General features: G+C 38.4%; 1 protein-coding gene across 3 annotated transcripts in view; it reads left to right on the forward strand.

The window, feature by feature from the left end:
• Positions 1-20,459, forward strand: part of CDK14 (cyclin dependent kinase 14) — a 314,027-nt gene extending 293,568 nt beyond the window's left edge. For all 3 annotated transcript variants that reach the window (XM_027639274.1, XM_027639276.1, XM_027639275.1), the window contains one exon: positions 16,241-20,459. The gene's annotated coding sequence lies outside the window, so the exon portion shown is untranslated. The remainder of the gene's footprint in view (positions 1-16,240) is intronic.
• The last annotated feature ends 485 nt before the right edge of the window (positions 20,460-20,944 follow it).

Here is a 20,944-nt window from a genome sequence, read left to right on the forward strand (position 1 = left end):
AAGTAAACACCACATTTGAGCTTAACGCTGCAAAGCTCTAATTTTTAGCTGACTTCTGAGGGAATTTAATCAAACTACAGGATATATGATTCAAAGCAAAAAATGTAATTAAGAAAAATCTTTTTCTGTAGGCAAAGAGCAGCTTGTTTTCATTAATTTTATGAAGAATGTTGTTTTTCTTGGCTGAAAACTTTAACTCATGGGACAAAGGAAGATTTATGGGGTGATCCACAAAATCACACAGGTTTTGTGTTGCAATGCTGTTTTTGCAGTGACCACTGGAGTCCCTATAGTTGAAAGTTTATCAGTGTTTCTTTTTATAAATCTCTATTTTCAGAAAGGGCTTTTGTTCAGACACTAGCTTTGAGCTAAATATATGCACACAAAGTCTCAGTGTATATGTAGTGTGGTAAACATGTATATTTTAATGTAAACAATTCATAATACTTTAAGAGGTCTTACATTACAAGAAAGAATGAAAAGTAAGTAAGAATGACTATTTAGATCTTTCATTCATATACTGCTTACGCTTCCTTCTTGTTATGCTTTGTTTGAACATTCAGCAAACTCTCCAGCAGTTGCTGAAATCCACTAGTATAGAAGATCAGAGACGTGATGTCTCTTGCCCTACTCCTTTAAAGTATCAATGCCACTTGTGAGGTGCTTGAGCCGAAATTCTGTGCCTTGTATAAAGTTTTCATTTTTGTGATCATTAGAGTGGAGGTGCAGAACCCGAGACTCAGCTGGGTTACTGGGCGGCAATTTGAGTTATTTCTCCCTTCTGAGTTTTGACCCCTTCAAACTGAAGTTCAAATTCAGCTTTAACTTTGACACATGTATTTTTAAACCAAATAATGAGTTTATTTAGTTAACTGTATCAAATGAAATACCTTTTGTATCTTTAAAAATCTCTCTTTAAGTAGATCAGTAGTTCACGAACAGTAATGAAACAAATATCTTAACAGAATGCTCTTTCATTCCCCATAATGTCAGCAAGAGTGTCTACTTGTTTAATATTGTAGTAAACAGAAAAGTTCATGGTTCAGTGCTTAAGCCTCTGAGCTGTCTCCCCAACTGTTCCTGGCTGCCAGTACTTTACTTACTCAACAGGAAACTAATTTAATTAGTACAGAGAACAGGCCAGTACAGATGCCTGTATGAAATTCTTCAGTTTTTAGAAGGCATATGCTAAACTCCCTGCAATAGATGGAAAACCAGAGATTGTAAAATTTACACAATGGAATATCTCTTATCCTGTATTATCAAAGGTTGCTGTCTCAAATTATGTTACGGTGGTCTTGCAACATCAAATCGGTCAAAATATTTCAGTTGAAAAACATAGAAACTGATAGTAAATTTGAGACAAGCTCATGTTTCATATTAGGAATCTCTTCATCTTCTCTATGACAAACTGGGAAGATATACCATTAGTTCTTAGCAACACTGTCTTCTCCTAAAATCTGCTCAAGAAATTTATTAAAGTGGTAAATTCAAACAGTATTTAGGAAATATAAAAATTAAAGTTTCAAATTTAATTACCTCCACCTGTGGTTTATGCATTCATCTACAGTCTTTATTTACCAGGATCATATACTATTATTTCTACGGGACCTGAAACCACTTTTTTATGGGATAATGGATTGTGAACACAGATGGATAGTTGATGCTTCTTTTCATCTTCATCATTCACTGTTTTATCCTATGCATTTTGGTTATAGTGCCCATAATCTGCACAGGTACAGAATCATGACTTTTCATGGAACCTTTTCGTGATGCATTGTATCTAGTTCTTTGCCACATTGTGAAACCACTTTCATAGTACCTCCATGAGCTGAGATGGTATGCAGGTGTCCATTTTACACACTAGGAACTGAGGCACAGGTATTAAAATGGCAATTGTTAAAAGGAATCAATTTTCCTTGCCTGATTTTTCAGAGCTCCTAGCATCTTTTAGCGCTTAATATGTTCATATTGGATTTTATTCTGCATTGACCTCAGCTGGAGCAGTGAGTGCTCAGCATATCAACAGCCACAGCCAGGACTTGGACTATAAAGGAAATGAGAACTGCCAAGTGAATTTCCGTTAGGGAAAAAATAAAAATAAAATAACTTCTCTAGTATCACACAGGAGCTCTGATAGTTTTCTAGCATCATGTAGGAACTGTGGTAGAAGTAGGACTCAAACGCAACTTTACAGGCATTCAGCTACTGAAACTTTGTTATCTTGTCTGCTGCTCAACTTACTTGAGCCCTTCCAGCTTCCACAATAAAGGAGTCAAGAGTCTTATTTTCAATAAAACTCTTTGTCTTGCAAAAGCAGCATATAGTTTGAGCAGCAAATGTGGCAAAGGTTTCTTGTGGGACAAGAAAATGATCACGTGTTAAAAACTACTACAGATGTACAAGGGATTAGATATACTGCACAAGCATTTATAACCCCTTTCAAGAGTTGTAATCTCCGAAATTTTCAGAAACTGAAGAAGCAGAAGAAAGGAGTTTTGGTGTATGGAATCACACCGATGCCTTTTTTCACCTTCTTGAGGATGTGTTGCCAGTGGGATTCATACCTTTCAATCCTCAGTGTGAGGCCAGCAGGTAGCAGTAGGAGGTGATTATCCTCTGTGTCAGGCTGACACAAGAGAAAACACAGTGCACTGTGCAAACAAGCTTACCTGCTGTTTGCTGGACAGGAGATAATGTTGTGTGACCCAGGAATAATAGGTCCTTCTGCCTCTGCTGAGAAGACATGTAGCCTCCTGGCTGTATACTCTTTGCTGTCTGCCCACTGCCTCTCTGTGTCTCTTTCTATCCTTTTTCTTTACAGTCACATCCCTATTCCCTAACCTAGTGCTTCAGCTTGGTTTCCCTGTCCTTGTAAAAAGGAGTTGGCTATGGGATTACACTCAATAGTGCCTGTCCTGATTACCATGTGTTTGACTTGAAATGTATTTTTAACATTGCTCTGGTGCTTAACAACCCTCCATTATGCCACCTCCAAAAAAAAAAAAAAAACCAAAAAAAACAAAAATGGTATTTGCAAAGCTGGGAAGAAGAGTCCATCCCTATCCTTATCAAAGTTAAATGTTATGAAAGTTAGTTGTTTCTCTTTCAACATGTTATCCTTCTGACTGCTTTGTTTGCCTGCCTGTTCCGGTCAAAGATTAAATGACTGAGAACATGGCAAATCCTGGCTTTCTCATTTAACCACTGTTAATCACTTGACATTGCATTTAGAGCTAGTTTGCACAAGATATGTGAAAAGCAAAGAGTCTTGCTCGCATACTGGCTTAACTGCCGGAAACATTTTCCCCTCCCATCTGCCGTGTTCATCATTATTTAAAAGCAAATCAGGAGACAGAATTGGATTAGCAGAGTGGGTGGCACCAGTGGAAAACAAGCTCTGTGTTGGCAGTCACTCTGCCAAGTTCATGTGAAATTGCCCATTTTAGTTGGCAGCTTCAGCTTAGCTTGGTGTGATGACATATGGGCCTGGAGGGTAAGAATCTATTTCCATATTATAGCAGCTTCTACTGTGAAACCTCGTAGTTTGTAGCTGTGCGATAGCCTGGCTTTGGCTGCAGACTGCCCTCCTGGTCTGCTCTGTCACACAGGGCTCCTTGGCCGTCATCTCAGCGTTTTTCTGAGGTCCCCTTAGCATCTCTTCCTATGTGTTGATACCTGGGTTGCCCCCAGCTACAGTTGATCCCAAGCCATAAGTATGTTGAATGTCAAGAAGCAAAACAGGGAAGCTCATAACCCCCTTGTCTGTACGGCCCCCAGAATCAAAGGAGAGAAATCAAGCCCTTGCTTTGACTTTCAAGGGTCAACAGTTTCTCAAAACAGCAAGGATATGTATTTTATGTTTGAAAAATAAATAACATAGCATGTAATTTATACGTCAACTCAAAGACTCAATCACCTCATAAATAGGCATTTACAAATGAAAAATTAACTTCTTAAAATTAATAAAAATCCTGTGTCAAGTATCAGTGTTCTAGAATTTTCCAGGATATTATTTCAACATCCAATGTTGTCTATTGTACTTCTGCATAAAGGAAGTTTTGGTGCCTTGCATTGAAATCCATGTGACAGGGATACCACCAACTTAGTCAATTCTGTAAAATAAGCTCAAAGGTATTCCAGAAACCAGAGTGCCCCTAAGTCCCTCAGCTGTGATTAGTGAGTTAACAATAACATTTCTTATTTCAGAAATCTTTTTCATTCTCTACTTACTATATAAGGAAAATAATTAAAATAACTCTATGCAAAGCCCTTACAAAGCACAAAGAATGTATCTCTCTGAGTTTACAGTACTGTTATTGTCGGTTATTACTTGAGAGGATAAAAATGTTCGAGGAGGAAGAGTTATAGGCTGTTGACATGCCTTTAAACTATTTTTTGTAATTTCCAGAATTTCCAGTGCCTTTTTTGATTACTTTTTTTTTTTTTAACTTTGGGTGCTCTCTATACTAGACCTTACTTTAGAAACCTTTGTTTTGGGGACAGTGAAGAGAAACCTTGTTGTTGAGAATATATGATCCTCTTCTGTGCAGTGTGAAAAATGGAAGAGTTTATTCCTGTTAATCCTTGTTATCACAGCCTGTGCATGGTAACAACCCTGGTCTAATGTAGTTTGACAAAGGTGGACAAAACATGATGCACGATGCCATTAAGACACCCCAAATACTTATAATGAGGAGATGAGTTGTACCTGGGAAGATGGGAGTCAATGTGTGGGTCTGCCTCCCTGCCTGTGCCTTTGCCTCTGCTCACACTGTGGTGGGGGCTTCTTGTGCACGGTGTGACTGTTGTTGTCATCTTCCTGCTGTTAATTCAGCAATGATGGGTTGAGAGAAGTGTCAGGAAATGGGCAAATATGTCCCAGTCAATGATCAAAAACCTAATGCTCTTGAATATGTGTGTATTTATCACCAAAAAGCTGCAAAATTGAAACATAATGCAGCAGTGAGGCAGATAGATGGTATCATTATCAATATATCAAACTAAAGGCCTACATTTTGGGAAGATTTAATTCTGTGATGAACTCAATTTATTAAGTCCCTGCTGAGGGTGAGAGTTGTGATCAGTGCTGAGGCTCCAGTGGCAGTCTTTGTCACTGCCTGTGCAGAGACCTGAGCACATCACATAGGCACAAAGAGGCAGCTTAGTTCTTTGTTCATTCTTTATACGTGAGCTAGTTACTTATTTCTTCATACATAACTGCTATCATTCTTCACACCAAAATTATATTTTGTTTCTGGATGAAATCGAAAGGCGCTGCTGGTTTTTGGAAGGGTTTAATAATCAGAAGCCTGTGTTTTAAGGTGAAAAGGGCTAACGAGATACAGAGAGTCACACTATCTGTTTGTAGAGAGGAATGCAGTATTCTCCTGGTACATCTATTTCACTTTCTTTTGATAATTAAACCCAGAGCATGTCAGTTACAGAGGTGCTGGGTATCCTTCTGTATAATTGTTATCTGCCCATCTGTTCTGCTCTTTCTTTCACTCCTTTCCTGTAGCAATTTTTAGCCTCCTATCTTTGATATTTTTCATAGATAAAATTTACGCTTTACATGACTCAGAACGAATACAAGCTAATCAGGTGGCTTGAACTTCAATTGCCTCAAACAAATGAGGACTTACTGTAGTGCGGTGCTGTTCAGTAATGCTAGAGAAGTTTTAGTTTGAGAAAAACCATCATAAATGAATTATATGCCCACCCAGATTTATTTTAATTAAAATCATCCATGAGTCTTGGCTGTTGCTTTGAGTACTAAGTACTTACAAATAAGCTTAATAGACATGTTTGTTTTTTCCGCAGCTGTAAAAATATATATTCTGCTGCATGATTGGTTTTTTACCTGATTTATTTAAATAGAAGATGCAGTTTATAGGGAAGGTTAGAGGGTCAAAATCCTATTTAATTAACTTATACTCACTTGGGGAGCAGCCAAGGTAAAAGAATGCAGTGAAAGTAAGCTTCAAATAATATGAAATATTTGAAAAGGACTAACCACCTTCGGTGAAAGGCTTTCCTGTTCTTAACCTTGTGTCATTTAAACTATTTAAATGAGCTATGCAAAACCTTACTTTTATAAAGGAGCTTCAAAAAAAAAAAGATGAAGTATTTTTGGCAGTTACAAGAAAACCAATGCTTATGGTACTTTTGAAAGAAAAGCCTTTAGTAGTCCATCTTACCACGATCCCTGTCTTTGCATACCATGAAAAGCTCCATATGTTGCACCTGATTTGACATCTACTACTTCTTCCACATGTGTGAAGCTTCTCAAGTGTATGAGACTGCTTTTTAAAAACATTTAAATCTTTCAAAAAACAGAAAGGAGAGGGGAAGCCTCTGTAATACTTGAAGGAGGCCTCATTTTCAAAGGTAGTAGATCCTGCGAAGTTGTGTCATTGAGAAGTACCTCATGTTGGATTTCCTAAACCATGCGTAATATCTGAACATCTTAGTCATACATGTGGAAAAGGTTCTTACCTCAGCCAGAGTGGGAATTCTGAGAAATAAAATCACTGAGCTGCTTTGTGATCTCTTACTGTAGAGAGATGTACTAGATAGGATATCCTCATTGCTGTAGTGATGCTCTGTAGAGGTCCTAATTCTGGAACATTTTTTCCATTTAATGCCACAGAGACCACACTGGGGAAATATTTCTGTTTCAGAGCTCCATATGGTTTTGTATGTAAAAATGGAACTGGCAGAAAAGAAAGCAGCTGGCCTGAAGCTGCCAGTAATTATTTCTAATGTCATAGATTTTCAGCAAGAATCCCAAGTGGAAGCTGTATAGACAAAAGGACTGCATAGCAGTATTCAGTATCAGCAGAGCTTCTAGGGAATGAGCACAGAGGCAAGAAATACCTCATAAAACACCAGTGCATTTCCTAATCTGGGATTTTTTTCGCTTCTGCTCCATTCTAGTCTTAAAAACTCTCAGGTTGGGAAACAATTCAGGCTTGAAAAGGTCAACTCCAAAGATTTCCTAATCTCTCTGTCAATACTTGCATGGCATTTATCATATGAGTGGACACACAGACTAAGAGCTTTAGACATAATGATATTTGGAAATATATTCCAAAATTTAAATACATCTATTACTTACACTTGCCATTAAAGTAATATAAAGTAATATTGTGGGAAAGATCCTTCTGATTCAACATGTGAAGTCTGCTTTCTGTCTAATTTATGCATGCTTAAGAGTTGCAATGCTGTCCTAAAAAATGTATTTTAATTGATATGACCACTTTGACATGATACTCAGTCTCTGAAAAGCCACAGCAGCAAATAGAATGTATAACCAGATGGTGTTTAATTAGACTTGTCTTTGCTATCCAGAATGCAACTGCAATGATATCTGTTCTGTCAAGCTAAAACAAAGGCATTCATAACTCCACATTCCAGATTAATTAAGAATTCTGTGCTGGTTTGAAAAGTACTTTCTAGGAAAAACACAAATGAAAATAAAAATACAGACAAGAAATGGATTTTTTTATTTTTTATTTTGTTAGTTTACCCATCCCTCTTCCTTTTTCCTTCTGAACCTGAACAATCATTCTGTCTTAAAAAAAACCAAATAAAAACAAAAAAAAACCCAACCAAAGAAAAAACCCATTACTTAATTCCAAGCTGCCTGCAGGTACTTGAGGGCTAGTACAATGATTTTGGTAATGATAAACATTCACACTTTGTTTTCTTAATGTTTGACATTTATCTGTGGAGACTGAGGCAGTTTATAGTGTTGTGATCCCTTGCAGAGGTGTCTTTAAATTCCAAGGAATCTTTGTAAGAGTAAAATGGTCCACACCCATCTCAAGACTATCCCATAGCTACTCAGCACTGATTACACTAGTGGCATTAAATTTGTTCCAAGACCATTTATCTTTCAAGAAGTAACCTGGCTAATATTAACAATCACATGTATACAAAATGCCCTATTTTTAAGTACCTGTGGATTCTTTAATCTTAGCATGAATCAGTGCTTAATTTTTTGGAGGAGGCGAATGCTAATGAGTCATCTGGAGGGCATTTAGTCTTTCATATGTCATTTTGTCCAGCAGACTTTGCTTTGGGGATAAAAGCCATGACAAGGAAAAGCGGGAATAAATTTCCAGTTAAGTCCTCTGAAGTTATGTACTTTTTGTTATGCTAGATGGGAAAGAATGGAGAGAGATGGTCAGGCACATCATCTCATTGGGTTCTGAGTTGGGCAGCTGTTGTGTTTCAGATAGAAGAAATACGCTTAGGTTTGAGTTGATAAATAGCACTGTTAAATAACAGCGACCATCACTCCTGACACTGGCAGTCAGTAAGTTTCATTCATAGTATTTGGATTAGGGCACAGTTGATCTACTCTCCCTGAACTCTAGGGTCTTATTTTTCATTCAAAGCTAGATAAAGAATCAGATGCTTTTCTAATCCCTTCTGAATTCTCTGAACTCTGGTTAAATATGACTTGAAGCTTCACAAACTGTTAAACATCTTGATACGCTGGCAGGCCAACATATTTTTACTGTTAAAAAAAAATTAAAGCCAACCAAAAAAATTCAAAGAACTTCCAGTCAGAGGCATGGGCTCTCAGCCATCTCTTGTTTGCTGCTCCCTTGAAACATGTACAGGAGATTATCCTTATTAGGCAATCTTACGGGTATTCCCAGATCTTTTGAATATGGTTTTCTTGCTTTTTAATTAGTAGGTCATTATGCAACAACTTCTGTCTGCTCCCCTAAGTGGGCAGCTAGGGCAGATTTCACAGTGTTTCTGGATACCTGAAAATAATTAGCCATTTGTGAGTTGGGAGGTGGCTTCAGACATTAGAAAGGGAAGCTTTGTTATGAGTAATGCACTGGGGAACTGCTGTTGATGAAAAATAAGGATGTTATTCCATGATTTTTTCTTTGCAGACAAGAACAGTCAAGTTTCTGCCCAGCTCCATCCAGGCAGTTCCTTCTTGCTCCCTCACCAGTTTCCAATCCCATTAGTTGTAATGTTGCATCTGTTTGGAAGTTTGGTGTAAACAAGATCACTGAGAAGATCTACATAAAAATAATACCACTTCTGATACTTTTACTGATCCAGTGTACAGGGAGTCCCACAGAAAATTTTACAAGACAAGTGACAGGGGCACAAGTTGCAGGGCAGGAACAAGAAGTGAGGTTTGCAGCAGTGGGAATTACTTAAGCTGGCTCTGCCATAAAGATGAGACATGATGGAAGGGTACCACAGCTCAGCTTACTTGCACCTAGTTGCTTGTAGTGCCTTGGCTGTTTAGTTTAGCAAGAGAGTACAATGAGATCTCTCACCAGCTCTTCTGGTGCTTGTTTTCTCCAGAGATGGGTTCAAACCAGTAACAAATCTGTTAACCAGAACATTAATGACTTTATATCATCTTCCAACAGGTATTTTCTTTTCTGAGTTCTGTTATATACAACTGTAATGGATAGGCTCTTTCTTTCTTTTCCTTTATTTTCTTTCTCTCAGGTATTTTAATTAAGCTATCTACAAATTTTGTTCAGGTATAGCATTTACTTATCTGTTTCAGAGTAGAGAGCTGGTGCTACAGCTGAGATAAGGATCCCATTGTGTCAAACACTGGCAAAAATTGTAGGTTTAGGTTCTCTCATTATAGATCCAGGCAGACAGCATTTCCCCAATTCACATTCAGTCAGTTCCTCTTCAGCAGGCTTTTTTACAAGTTATCAGAGTGAGAAGCATAGCAATTTAGACATGTCACGTTAATCAGATTAAAAAAAAAAGGTTACAAGAAGTTGTAGGGATTTGGCTGTTTGTCAGGTTTGAGAAGTATATTCTTGGAAACAAGCAGCACTAATATATTTCTGGTCTTGATGTGTAACAAAATCCTCATCTTGCTTTTTTGTTTTTAATAAGTTTTCCATGGCTTTGCTTGCAAACTATATGGAGCTCAATAACACTGTTATTTTTGTAGTATCTTCGTCTAAAGTACTAGTTTTCCCAGAACTCACTCACAGAAGGCTGTGCTTTACTCTCAAAAACTAGACGACTTGTAGTAGATTCAGTCCTGGCCATTTTTCATGTGAAGCCTTATTCAAATGGTAATTGTGAAAGGCTTTGTGGACTTTGTTCTCAACTCAAAGAAAAAACTTCAGCTGTGGGCAGCTAGGGTAGGAAAGAATTTTTGCTTAAAGACTTGTAGAAAACTAATTTGGAAGTTATCGCAGGCACTCAAAAGTTAAAGGTATACCTACAAATCAACTGTGAAACCAATCATGTTATCAAATAACACTGGAAGTATGTACTGTGAATAAAATATATTATAGTGAAGATCAGGCTTGTATTCCTTTTTTTCCTCACAAGACACACTATGAAGGAATTCATTATAATATTTTGCAGGGACCTGTGTGCAAAGTATGCACGGTTGGTTTGCAATTATTGATATGCATATAGGCTGCTTAGCAACTAGTGTATAATTTCAAGGCAAGTCTTGGCCCTCCAGAATCAACTTCCCACACTGGACTACTGGGTGCACATTCACAGAGTCTTAGGAGATATAGGACTTTCATTTTGAACTCTTACTGTGCATAAAGGTGCAATTTGGAAAACACAGAGTCCAAGTAAAAATTTCAACCACTACCAAATTTTGCAACTGTTCTAATATTGCATTTTTGTTAAATTTAACTGTATTTATGTAATTTGAACTATTGGTGGCTACTGCTAAAACTGAGCACTCATTTTGGAAGACATTCTAAATCCAAAGGTTGGAACATAAATCAAAGAAATGTAGATGTGTCATTTAAACATTAAATGATATTAAATATGGCTAAAGAAATATAAAGTGAATTGGCAAAGATGTGGCCTGTCTGAGGGGAAGAAGGTGAGGATGTTCTCTCTTTACTGAGTTATGCCCCATCCTTGGAACAAGACTGGAAGTTGCATTTATAGTGTGCCTGGCAAGGGAAATTACACCTGATGTTTTAGCCACACAAGGTAACTTGCACATATTTTGCTAAGGCTTCTTTAATTAGTTACAGTGGTGCAGGATCCTGAGTTGACACTTAAACTGACTGTGTCAACATGGGCTTTCACACAAACTGAAATTATATTGTAATAATTCAGCCTTGTTCAACTCCTGAAAGTTGCTTTGTGGACACATCACAGGGAAGAAGATATTTGGTTTCAGTGCTATTTTAGAAGTGATGCAAATCCACCATGTTGCTGTGTGTTACAAGGTATTTTAGTTCAGGAATCACTAACAAGCCTAGAGTTGAAAATATTTTTTAAACCCTTCTCAGTTTGTAAAAAACATCGTTTTTCCAGCACGTCTCTTTCTCTCTCTCTCTTTTTTTTTTTTTAATAAATTTTTAATGACAACCTTAAGTCTTGCCTCTCCTGTGTATTTTGGGGCATGGATAACTAGATAAAACTAAAGCCCAGCAGAAAGCAACTTAAGTAACCCTATATTTAGCCTTAGTGAGCAGTATTCCTCAGGAAACCACAAACAAGGTATAGTCCATCGAAGAAAAGCTTCCAACAAGCTAGACTGTATACTGAAACAATCTTTGAACTAACACCTCTGAAGATATGCAGAGCAACTCTATAAGCAGCAATCTACTAAGCCTTGTCCATGGGGTAATTCTGAGCCTGAGTTAACAACACTGCAGAGCATTTATTTTTCATATATCAGAACAAATGCATTTCTTTTAAATTTCGCGGAAGTAAAACTTCCCTGCAAAGGAAGCCATGCTATATAGTGTGAAAATTGCATATTCTAAAGCATATATTTATAGAAATGTCTTTATATATCCATCCTTTCCACACACCTTCAGACTCCTACATACACATTATTTGTATGTTTTCATTTGTGCATATATATTACAAACATAGATATAAACCAAAACATGTATGCATGTATATATGCATTTATATTTGAAGAGGGAAAAGAATTTATGGTGACTGGCCAAATCTAATTTGTCTACTTGTATTTAGCACTTAAGGGCTTATATATTCAGTTTGTGCAAAAGAGTGAAGAAGTACTCCTTGCTTATGCCTCAAATCAGAAATGCATGAAGTGCAGCTGCAGAGATAATACATTCTCCCCAAAGGCTTTGGCTGAGCAAATTAGGTGTCAATGGGGTGCCTGCGCAGGCAGTACTCTCTCTAATTAGTCTCTTGAGCCTAGTTGGTGGCAGGTATAAGATGATCTAATCAATTGGTCTGTGTCTGATGGTACGTGTAAAAATCCTAGCAGGCAGAGCTGTCTCCCACAGGTCACTCACCTGCACAGCGGGAACACTCGTTTTCATTTTTCATCTCTTCCATCACATGATGCTGACAGTTGGTTTTAAGGAAATTGAATCCAAAAAATATCTAGTTCATAGGGCATGTAGGTCAAAATAAAGTTGCATTATGGGTATTGGTGATCCAATTAATTAATATTTATAGCAACAAGTTGCATGTAGGTACTATCTGGGTGCAAACAGTATTGATAATGTCTGATTGGCTTTTTAAAATGACTTCTCTAACAAAACTAGGAATAAAAGGTGCAAGAAAAAAATCACCTGTTAATAGTGTACTTTTTTTTCAAAGGGGATAAACAGCATCTGTGCTGTGGACACATGGTGGAGGGAGAAGCAGAAAGAGCATTATTGTTGATGAACTTAAACACCCCGATGTTTCAGCTCATGGAGAATACAGTATCTCCAGTTGTCAGCTCACATTTTTACTTTAAATCTGGAATACTCTTACAATAATGCTAAATCAGCTGCCATGTAAATAGACCTGCACTCTTGAGTGTGCTTTGCATGCTAAGGACTCTGTGGGAGCATAACTCCACCTTATGTGATAATTTATACAGAAATTAAAAGTATCTAGAGAAGGATGATGATGCTGCCAAAAAGAACGTGTACTGAACTGGCATTTTTACAGGAAATTATGTTCTTTCAGAAATTAAAATAAAGAAAAATATTTGGGATTTAGTCACCCTCCTCTGCCTCATGTCTTGAGAGTATGAGTAGTGTTTAAATTAAAAGCTTTGGTATCCCTTTCTAGAACCACTGTTATATCACCAGTTACTGTATTCTGAAGTCGGCAACTGCCATTTTTAAGGTGGATTACTCTTTATCCCATTATTGTCTGGGACAAACAGAATGTATGCAGCAGATGATTTCTCTAGACAACAAACACAGAAATTAGTTACTTCATGTAGGTCACTTAGTATTTCAAGTACATAACTAACTTGCTTGAAGAAGACTATGAGGTTTAGTAGAAATGTCATGAAAACCAGAAGTACCTGAATCTGTGGTGAAAAACACAAGTTCATTTTTAAGGCAGTCTGCTATGTTTCAGGGTTTGTTGTTTGTTTGTTTGGGGGGTAGTTTTTGCTTTGCTTTGCTTTTTAAGGAGATATGAAAGAACCCTATTTTGCTCCTGGGAAATCACAAGTTGTAAATAGTCCATTTAACAATTTATGCTTTTATAAGCAAAGCTGTGACCAGAGGCCATAAACACAATCTGCCAAGTCACCAGGCGAAACTTTGATTTGTATGATCAGGGAAATGTATTAAATTCTAAGCAAGGATATTTCTAAAATATATCTTTAAAAATGCAAACATGGAATTACTGAGCCACTGTATTGAGTCTGGCTGAGATGGAGTTCCATTTCCTCATAGCAGCCCTCACAGTGCTGTGCTTTGCTTGGTAGCTTGAAAGGTGTTGGTAACACACCAGTGTTTTGGCTACTGCTGAGCACAGCATCAGCACTGTAACTGATGGCCAGACACTACTTGCTAATGGGAAGTAGAGAATAAACCTCGCTATTTTCCTTCCTGCTTGCACGCATGCAAACTTTCACTTTTATTTTAGTAAACTGCCTTATCTCAACCTATGAGTCATTTTTCATCTTATTCTCTCTTCCCTGTCCTGCTGGGAAGGGGAGTGATAGAACAGTTTAGTGGGCATCTGTCATCCAGCCAAGGTCAGCCCACTACAACCATCTGGAAACTGAATGGCAGCACTTTGTGGAAGGCCCTGCCTCAGGTCTCGGTTGTGTGAACAACTGATGTTTCAGTTCAAGAGCCCCACTGAAGAAAAAAGGTTTTTTTAATAAAAAGACTGGTTCGCATCAGTCTAAAATTTTCTGTTTGTTTTATTGTGTATTTTCTGCTGTGGATAAAAAGACACTCTCCTCACTCTCCTCTTTCTCCAGTTTAGGAGAGGTGCCTATTTCATGTGAGTCCCACCTTCAACAAAAACAAAAATTAAGGAGCACAGTGCTTACAGCACTCCTCTGACATCTGTGTTCAGTTTCTTCCTCTTCCTCAGGATAGGAGAAGGCTGGCACTCCACGAGGGCACTCTGATGCCAAGGGAAGGGATTTCACCTGTTGACACCACTTTGAATCAACAATAAACATTCAGAGAATTAGGGATTCAGATGCAAACATTATCTATTCCTAACCACAATGCTTGTTGTGTCATGTAAGGACATTTTATACATGGTGGAAATGCATCAGCAGCCAAAGCTGAGGGTTCAACCTCAGAACACCCTGGCCATTAAGGCACTGGTGCGAGCAGTGGGCCAGCTCCTGTCATGCAGGCCAGCTTCTCAAACTGGGCATTTCAACACATCTTCAGAGAGACTGTGACCACCATACTGTTCCCTGCTTCCAGTTGCACTGTCTTCTAGCTTTTTCCAGCCAGAACCATTGGTGAAATGTGGCTTTGCCTACAGAGCCAAACTTGAAACCAGAAAATGTAGTATGGTCTTCCATGTGGAATAGACAGTCCACACAAACTCCAGAACCATTTAGGCAGTAACCCAGGAAGGACTCTAGAGTTAGTAGACCAAGCTCCAAGAGGGTCCAAGACTTTTGTTAATCCAATCCAGGTATCCTGGTGCTTAAAGAACAGAAGAAGAGTTCTCAAGATTCATGATACGAACCCTGGAAATTATGAAAGTTAAGAGATGGGGTTGTTTTGTTGAAAGACACAATTAAAATGTTATGCTTGAAACTGCAGTTCAAAAATGATGCCTTGCTTTTCTCCTGCTTTTGAAATGAGGGCTAGACTAGATTCACCGGCACCTGCACCCAGTTTGATTTAAATAGTTTTAGGACATGCTAATACAAACCAGTTCCATGCTCAATGAATATTTCAGCATTCTTTTTCTTAAGTGATGAAATTTCTTCACATCCGACTGTCTTCCTGCAACTATATTTTAAAAATGTATCAGGTCCGTAGTTACAATCCTTAGTCTTGAAGAACCTAACAAATATATTTTCAGAATTTCTCAGAAATTTCTCCCTTTATTACTTGGCATAGAATTCAACTTGGACATTTATTAATTAAATATGTTAATTATAAAATCCTTTTCGTGGCTTCAGTTCACCTAGCCTTCATTTAGCCTTTACCTGGCTCTTCTTGCAGTTGTTGGATGCTTTGTTTTACAGTAATGCGTCCCACATTATCAGTCTGTCTCTTGTTTTGTGTAAACCTCAAAAGCATCATGATATCTGCTTGCAAGTTCAGTTACTGCTTTGAGCTTATACATCAGCAGAGTGAAAGATGACATAAGTGATGCTATGGATATAGTGTTTATTTTATTATTTGAAAGGAGAGGATTTAGTCATCTACCTATTAATAGAAATATACTGAACTAAAAGGGAATACATTTAAATGCAGCACACCAAGGAGCTCCATAACCTGGTTGTGTTTGCAGAAATGTTTGTGATGTGCCCCAGGGTACCTCAAACAACTCTTGGGAAGGAGACCTGAGGAGACCTTTTGATAAACTAGTTGCAAGCATTGCTGTGGAGGTGATCACTAGGGACTCCATGAGGAAGGGGCCAAAAAGACCTTGTAAACTCCTGAAGCTCTGCCAGCATTTAGCAACCTTCCTTTGCATTCAGGGGATGTAACCACTTTTAGAAGAGCTGACTGTCTGTTTATGGCTGTCTATAATTTCCATGGAGAATGCGAGTGCTAATGGCACCTCTGAAGATTAGCACTTGGGGGAGAGATAAATTAATATGGATTAATGTATCTCACTTGGGCGACCATCCCAAAAACATTAGTGTTTTAAGTTCATTTTCCTGACATACCAGCTCTAAACGTGCTTTGTAAGTCTGTCCTTCACTCTGAGCTGGTGTCTTCATAACTAGCTTTGGACTAACCTACCTTTTACCAAGTTAAAAAAACATTTAAAAATGCAATTCATGAGGCTTATTATAATTTATATTGTTTCCTTACAGGATTAAATTTACCAGGTTGGAGGAGGGAAACAAAAACCTAATGAGGAGGCCGACACCAGGAAGGAACCACGGCCTGTTTCCTTTCTTTCTCTATGGTGGATTTCATTCAAAAGAAAATTGAAGCTGGCAAGACCCTGTTTTTCCCTGCAATTTATTTAAAACCTTGCACGCATTTGGATACCTTGTGATTTCAGAGAACTATGTGCAGATTAAGCTTTTGCTTACTGATACATGGCATGTACTCTTTCAGTCTTTTGTGTTTGATTTTGTTTGATTTTCCACTGCAGCGCTGCATCTTTGTAAGCACCAGCAATGTCTTAAATACTTTCAGACAACACATTTGGTGTTCACACTTCTTCAGTAAAAACTGTACTAAAAGAGGCAATGGTGGCATAAAGAACTGTGTGTTTTCTTTGAGAGTTATGCATATTTTGCAACCAGTGGGAAGACTATTTCTTCCAGGGCAAGCCCAACTTGTCTGATCAGATGACAATTATAACACCTTGCCACTCTTCCTGAAGTGTTGTTGGGTTATTTCTTTTTTCATTATCCCCTCAGACCATTCATATCCATTTTAAAAACATGGCAATAATTGCATGTTTACTTCAGTACTCTGAATTCGGTTACTCTGCTTAGGTTATGTAGCATGCCAGTTTTCAAAATAGGCCTGTGAGAAGGACAAAGCAAAAATGATGAGATGTATGCAGCTGACATTCAGTGAATATACAGTGAATTCTTTATGATTTTATTTCCTTCAAGAATATATATTTCTTTTATGGGTCTTGGTTAACATCTCTGTTTTTCCTCACAGTAGTTACCTGGTTTGGAATGTTTTCTTGAAAACAGAGATGATGAAACTGTTCTGTTTAATTCAAGGCAGATACTAAGGTACAGAAAAACTTCCATTGAATGAGCCATTAAATCTAGCTGTTTCACTTTACCATGTACAAAGCACGGTGAAGAATTTTCCTCATCCCAAATTGTTTGCTGTTCCACACCAAAGCACCTTTCGAGTTATTTTCAGTACGTATTCTGAGCTGATTGGAAGGCACTACATGATCCTTGGTCTTTAGATAGCTTTTCTGAATGAATCATTCAAATGCAAACTTTGCAAGAAATTAAGTTGTGTGATTTTAGAAAAGGAAGCCCTGATACATTATGACTGGGGAGAACATTGTGTTCAGGGGTGTGAAAAAACTACCCTGACTGTATACAATGCTTTACATTCAGAAAGGGCAGGGTATGGTGCAAAAATCACTGTTGAGTTATAGTCCTGCTCGGACAGAAACGCTTGCTAGGCAATATTATTCTACACATAAATTTGACATCCTTTGCTTGCTGGATGCATTGAATTACATTTTTAAGAAGTGTGGTAACGCTTTGGTTAGCTTTCAGTGTTTAAAAGGAGGGGAAAAGGATTTGTGCTACTGCCATCTTATTAAACTCCAGCAGTGTTTAATAAGAAAAAATCACTCAATAAAGCAAATCCTTGAATGCACAAGTAGCTACGAAAGGTCTCTTAATGACCTAGGACAGGAGTCTACACTTTCAGAGAGATGAACTGTGGAAATATTCTCAATATTTGTACAGCCATTAAAAGACAATTTTCCCCCATGACATCTCTGTTTCAGGATCTGCAAAAAGCCATCTGAAAGCCACTTTCAGTCACAGTCCTATTTAGAACTTACTACAGTTTTTCCCCTGTGTTTATAAGGGGAAAAATGACCACTGAACTTTGAATTTATCACACACTGAAACTGCCTTAGATGTTGTTTGTTTGGGTTTCATATTTCTTTTTTTTGTAAGAGAAAAGTCTTTTATACATTATCTTTGCTACTTAAATCGTGTGCAGTTTGATGATTAAAATTAGCTATTTTTAAAAAAAACTTGCTGCAAAAATCTGAAGAATTTTTGAAAATGTAACAAAGATTTTGATTAGGAATATAAGGGTAGTTCCATAGATGTTTCTACTTGGCAGCTTAAATTGAGAGGCAAGCAATTATGCTGCTCAGCTAACCATCTGAAGGTTTAATATAGAAAGTAATTCCCCAGCTGTTCCCACAAGCCTAGCACATTACTATCCATAGTGACTCACATACAGTGTTTGCTTAAGGTATGTATGTATGTGTGTATATGTGTGTACACACACATGCAAGTGAGATTATCTTCTCTGCCCCATTCCCACTTTTAAGCAACCACTGAAATAAAGTTGGTCCAAAAATCTTTGAGCTCAATTGCCTGAAGGAAAGTTCATAAATATCTAGGCTTCTAGGTAGTAAGTTATTCTTCAGCAGTAGTGAGGTTATCTTAGCTACTGATCATTAAGAGGTGACCAGGATCTCTTACTTATGCACCTACTTTCCAGGCCCCCTGATTGCCTTGGGTTTGTGGTGACTTGAATTTGCTGCTCTCCTGTGGAGGCTCTGGGCCCTGAGGATGTTCTCCCAGCACCAAGGGGACCTAGGCTCAGCACACTGGTGCTGTTCACATGAGCACTGCAAATTAATCTTCTGAAACATCAAATCTGATGGGAAATATCAAGGTTTTTTTAGAAAACAGAAGCTCCTTTGGCCAGGGAACTGACAGTTAGCAGTACAGCCTTATTTACCCCTTCCAGCAGAGCCCTTACCTGCATAATTAGCCTGACTGACACCCATCAGTTAGGCCCCCCTGACAGCTGCCCACTCCTCCAGCTGTTTTCAGCACAGCTCTTCTCAGTGTTGCAGAGTAGACTGTTTAAACCCCATCAGTGGTCTTAAGACAGCTTCAGCAAAGATCAGTAATAGATCCTTTTCTCTCATCCTTCCCAAATCAGTTCCCCACAGAATCTTCAAAGGGACAAGAAGTAGTCCAGCCTTCCAGATGTGCTGTGGGTACCTGGAACGTGAAGTTTCATGCTGTCAACAGTCAAAAGTTGGCTTCAGTGACCAGTAGTCTCTGGGGCACAGTCCTTGAGAAACTGTGCAACTTGCTTGGTGTCAGTAGCCAGCAGCAGCATAACTTGCGTTTTCCTACCACTTGACTGAGCCCCAGTAGATCCTTCCTGGTGATACCTGAGAGGATGTGGCTTTGCTGCAAGACGGGAGAGCAGTTACAGGGCAACAGATATAGCAGGCAGATAAAAGTGTTCTAACTCTCTGTGGGATCTAATATTAAGTGAATGGGGAAGGGAAGATGGTGATAGAGATGGCCTGCATGATACAGAGAGTCCTTACAAGTTCCAAGTTCACAGAATCTGACTTTACTAGTCAACCAGCTGGAGATGGCTTAGTCCTCTCTCCTGCTGTGTTCAGATCAGCTCTAATCCACACCCAGCAGGCACCACACCAGACAGGACACTCCAATACTTCCTATATTACATTACTGTATGGTGTCCTGGATTGGTTGGGTCCTTTTAATTTCCACTATTTTCTTTAATCAGAACCATGACTTAGGACAAGTCATCAGTACAACAGTGAAAATTCAATCTGCAGCAGATAGAGGCACAGGGGGTTTTGCTTTCTCTTTAATGCACAGGGGTTCTGCACTTCAGACTCCTGGAGGGAGAAGGTAAGATAATAAATACCCTGTGGGCTGGTGGGTGAAGGACACCCCTCAGTGCACCCTGTCAGTGCACGCAACCAAATGTGTAGTCAATGCTCTGATATGCTCATATACAAAATAATCATCTGTGAATATTATTGGGTCTGTAATCTTTGCTATATAAAAGATTTAGGCTGTACAGACTGGGGAGAAAAATGCAGACACCTCATATAAACAGAATTAGGCTGCATTACTGAGCATAATGATACTCTCCCCTACCAGCATTTAGGTGGAGTGACTGTATGTTACTGCCTTGCATTTTTCACATAAGCAAAAAATCTGAAAGTAAAGGATGCACTAATAATTCCCATCCCCGAAAATGCATTTCAATGGTGCTGCATACAAAATCCCTGCTTGCCAGCTTCCACGCGGATTTTTATGTGGTGCACCAAGAGGTGTTCTTTTTTTAACAAACAAAAAAGGGGAAGGCTGGTACATGAAAACAATGTTAATGTTATTAAATATATATACTTCAGAAGAACAGCATAGTAAGCAGTACAGTAAAATAAATGTCGCATTATTTGTTACACCTTGTAATTTGTCTGTATTATGAAAGATGTAATGGTTTGTCAGCTGTAACTGTTGTTTTCTTGTAACATCATATTGAATAAAGTGTAGCAGAATCTCTCTTTTCCTTTGTATATGTGATCTAGACTTAACCCAGGGAATAAATCCTTTCTTTCCCCTTTTGTTCTCCAAAAACTGAACAAGGACATGGTTGTAAACATGAGATTTTTAAGGAATGAAAAGTACTTGGAAGCAGGCAGGCACTAGACACTAATGAGTTGAAAAGATTAGGCACTGATTCAGTCAAACATGAGCTTCATCAAAACTAGAAGCCAGTGCTAACTACACTGGGCAAGGTTCTTCATATTTTGGTCTGTAATAGTAAGTTAATTATTTGGTGTCTCTTTCCATTTTTTGATATCACAGTATCACAGAATATGCCAAGTTGGAAGGGACCCACAAGGACCATCAAGCCCAACCCTTAGCCCTGCACAGGACCATCCCCAAGAGTCACACCATGTGCCTGAGAGTATCATCCAAATGCTTCTTGTATCATTCAAATGCTTCTTGAACTCTGTCAGGCTTGGTGTTGTGACCACTTCCATGGGGAGCCTG

This window comes from Corapipo altera, unplaced genomic scaffold (genome assembly GCF_003945725.1).
Source record: "Corapipo altera isolate COAL_440 unplaced genomic scaffold, ASM394572v1 44, whole genome shotgun sequence".
Taxonomy (NCBI): Eukaryota; Metazoa; Chordata; class Aves; order Passeriformes; family Pipridae; genus Corapipo; species Corapipo altera.